At 42.7% G+C, this 4,033-nt stretch overlaps 1 pseudogene across 1 annotated transcript; it reads right to left on the reverse strand.

The window, feature by feature from the left end:
• Window positions 1-472: 472 nt before the first annotated feature.
• Window positions 473-1,307, reverse strand: LOC308495274 (E3 ubiquitin-protein ligase MARCHF5-like; annotated as a pseudogene). The gene has a single exon. The product of its transcript is annotated as an E3 ubiquitin-protein ligase MARCHF5-like (transcript).
• Between the last annotated feature and the right edge of the window lie 2,726 nt (window positions 1,308-4,033).

The following is a 4,033-nucleotide window of genomic DNA, read 5'->3' on the forward strand; positions in this document are numbered from 1 at the left end:
TCCTCATATTAACATATATTACTGTTTAACATGAAGTCAAACTATGCCACTGAGAAAAATCCTCATAGTACTTTCATTGAGTTGCTGACTCTAAGAAAACATTGAACATGGATATGTACAAAAAAGGCATCGGAATAAAACAGCATGTGCACTTTTCAATATTTGTAGTTTGATCTTTACATTTCTGTCTGGAGAAAATAGGAACAAAGCGCAGGTTTACCATGCTAAGATAATGGTTCCGATGACTGCCATAAAAGAAGTACATACAGAACAATGAAAACAAATTCCATCCTTAGGTTCCATGTTTACTGAGAGGATTTCCCTTGCCCTAAGTGCTTTTATTATATTTCTTAAAAATTGGGGAGCAGCAGCTTATCACAGGTCTCCACTACTGTGCATTAATGATGGAATCAAAACAACACAACAGACTCATAAGGATGAGAGGACTGCAGAACAACTAGAAGTTAAAGTTTTATGCTTCTTCTTGCTCTGGATAATTTAGAATTTTGCGGTGTGCCTGACGTAAATATTGCTGTTGTTTGAAGTAAACCTTGAATGCTCCTTTTATGGCAACGAAAGCAATTCCACCCAAGATTGTCCTTTGTAAATTAGAATTAACACTACTAAACATCAGTTTACCAACTATTGTCGCAATAGTAGGTAAGACAAGGGCTCCACACAAAATTCGGGTGGCAGAGACATGATTTGCTAAAGGATTAGCCTCAGCTGGAATTCGAGGAACAGGACAACCAATTCCTGGAAGTATATTGTTCAAAATTTGTAGTTTATTTGAGTATTTGTGCCATAGTCGAAGGACATAATCCTCCCAGTGAATCATTTTGCCTAATATCAGCATGACAGGAATAGTAGGAATTCCAATTAAAAGGAATAAAGGATCAGCTCTCTCCATAACATCCTGACCTTCTTTATGGCCTACAACCTGCATCACTGTCACTGCTCCGTAATCACAGCTGTCCAATAGATAGAGCCAACCATTTTTCCTGCTGCAGCAAATGGACAGCTTTTGAGATCAGTCTATCTGCAAGATCCAAGACATACACAACGGGACCCAACTTTGGAAAAACTATTAAGTATTCAGCATTGCACTGAGGACACGCCACTCTGGCTGTACTGTTTCCTCTTTGCTTTTCATCCACCCAGTGCTGCAGACAAGTCTGGTGAACCCATTTGGTAGATCCTCTGCACCTGCACGGTCTCACCTATTTGGCGGTTCTATCATCTTCATCGGTGGCAAAACATACCCAGCAACTTGTGTCCAGCATCTGCTGTAGGGCTTGGTCCGGCATTTTCCGCGGAGCCGGCGCACTCGCCTCCCCAGTGGACCCGGTCAGGGCCGGGCCCATGGACAATAGCACTGAGAAACAGCGGAGTAGGCCTCAGTTCCGTGGCAGCCGCGAAACCGCAACCCAGTCTCTCGGGGCAGCTCCGACAGCCCGGAGCCTGCAGTGCGCTGCCTGCGGGCGTCTGGAGGAGGCGGTGGGAAGCGAGGAGGAGGAGCCTGGGGCAGGGAGGCAACAATTGCAGCCCGGTTCCTGCCCATCGGCCAGGGTTCAGGTCCATGGCTTTGTCGTTGATTTTTGACAGCTTGTATACAATGAGCCTTGGAGAAGGCCTGTTGGGGTTGAAGTAATTAGGTGTTGTATTTCCTTCTTGGATTCAAGGAACCAGTTCTTTCCACAAGTTTGGGAAGTTCTCATCGACTACTTGAATATACTCTCTGTTCCCTTCTCTCTTTCTTCTCCTTCTGGTATGCCCATTATTCTAATATTGCTCTTTCTGATGGAGTCAGAAAGTTCTTGTAGAGTTCTTTCATTTCTGTTAAGTCTCAAGTCTCTTTCTTCTTCCATCCGTGTCATTTCCAGGTTTCTATCTTTGATGTCACTGATTCTTTCCTTCATCTGGTGAACTCTGCTACCAAAGCTGGCTATTTCATTCTTAATTTCGTCTATTGAGTTCTTTTTTTTTTTTTTCCTATACTTTCAGGGATCATTTCTATAGTTTTTTTCTATTGAGTTCTTAATAAACAGAAATACTATTTGTTTTGTTTTTTTTTGATATTTCAATCTCTTTGGTATAATGTTCATTGTGTTGTTTGACTGTGTTTCTGAGTTCATTAAACTTCCTATCTATGTTTTCTTGCATCTTGTTGAGTTTTTTCAGAACTGCAATCTTGAATTCTCTGTCATTTAAATTACGTATGTCCATATCTTTAAGTGCTTTTTCTGGAGACTTTTCATTTTATTTCTGAGCTGTCTTGTTACCTTGGTTATTCATGTCAATTAATGATTTATTATTTCTCTTCCTTGACATCTACAGGAGTGGGTTCTGCAACAGGTTGATAGGATGAGGTCTTTCTTTTGTTTTTCAGTAGGTGTTGGTAGAATGTTTTATTTTCTCTCTGACTGCAGCCTTTTATTGTCTCTCACACTGTAGAGTTATGTTTTCTCTGCACTTTTCCAGCTTCTCACACAATGGGGCGATTCCCTGGAAGGTGGGCTTCTCCTTTGTGAACAGTTCACCTGGGTCATAGGGAGCCGTGTCCATGTCGGGATGCGGAGAGCTTTTGAAGCTTTTGAAGATTCAGAGCCCATATGTTTCAGCAGTTCTGTTTACTGTTGCAGTGATCTGCCCATATAGGTGGGGCAGGGGCAGGAGGGGGGAGGGTTGTGAGAGGTGGGCAGAGCAATGGCTGCGACCACCACTGCAGCCAGTATTATTTCCACACCTCCCTCTCCTTTGCTGGAATTAGTTGGGCTACGAATCTCTGTCTGTGGACCAAAGTTCTCAGAACTGCAAATATTCTGTTCTTTTGATCTGACACTGCTTACTGTTCTGCTTCTAGCACTTGGTAGGTCGGTGTGGGGCAAGCTCTGGGAAGGTAGTTAGGGGGCAGCTGGTCTCCGTGCCTAAGGTTACCTTTCACTGTGGCAGTGAGGGCTTAAACCACCGTTTTCAGCCTTCTTCCCTCAGTCTTTGCTCCGAGGTCTCTGCCGTGAGCGTTGGGTTTAGCCGTGTTACATGCTGTCCTCTCAGCCCTGTGGGGCATAAGCAGAGCCCTAGCATTCCGATTTCTTCCTTCTTTCGCAGTTGTGGTAGTTCCAGGATGCAGCGAGCTTTGAGCACTGAGCTAGATCTGCGTCCTGTGCACACGCGGCCCTATCTCTGCACTTCTCCCTTCCCTCCTCCCCTGCTCGCACAATTCGCCCACCTTTAGGTTATTTTAGTAATGTGCCTCTTAATCTTGCCTGTCTGGTGTGCAGGGAGTTCTTCGTGGAGTTATAGTTGTTCAATTTGTTGTAAATTCTAGGGGAGATTTCAAGAAGCTCACTTCATGCCACCATTTTTATGACGTTTTGAAAGGTTTTTAAAAAGAATTAAAAGAGCCAATATGTGTAATATGCTTGGTACTTAAATATGCAGAGTTTTTATTCTATTGGTCATTGTTTAGAGATTTAGATTTTTCAAGATGTGTGGGTTAGCTCAGTCTGTCAAAGGCTTATTAATACTCCATGATTTCAAGGATTTGTAATGTAAATTTTTAAAGAAGATCCACCTTGAAAAATCATGCCATAGAAAAATCATTCCCAGTGAAGACCCAGAACCACAACTTGCAGGCCTCCTCAGCTGACATCTAGAGACTTTGGTTGCTTGGCTGACAAAGACTGCTGTTTGCTACTGAGTTCAGAATCTTCTGTTCATAATTTTTGTCGCTGTTGGGATTTTCACAGCTTTATGGAGATTCTACCATTAGGGTTCCTTTTTTACATTCTTAGGGTCATCTGGTGAACTAATGTAAACAAATTTGGTCAGGTATAACTATTAGATTTTATGGCTAGGTTTCAGTAGTCACCAATAGTTGGAGGAAGGTGAGGGGGTTAACTGCCAATCTTGTTGCCACTTTGTAATACAAGCAAGTGTCAGACCAAAATCTGCCACATATGTAAACATTGGCAAGTAGGCACAAACACAGTCATAAAACCTGTTCTAGAAGCTCACTGATATTTCAGATTTC

The sequence above is a fragment of the Rhinolophus hipposideros genome (assembly GCF_964194185.1).
Source record: "Rhinolophus hipposideros genome assembly, chromosome: X".
Taxonomy (NCBI): domain Eukaryota; kingdom Metazoa; phylum Chordata; class Mammalia; order Chiroptera; family Rhinolophidae; genus Rhinolophus; species Rhinolophus hipposideros.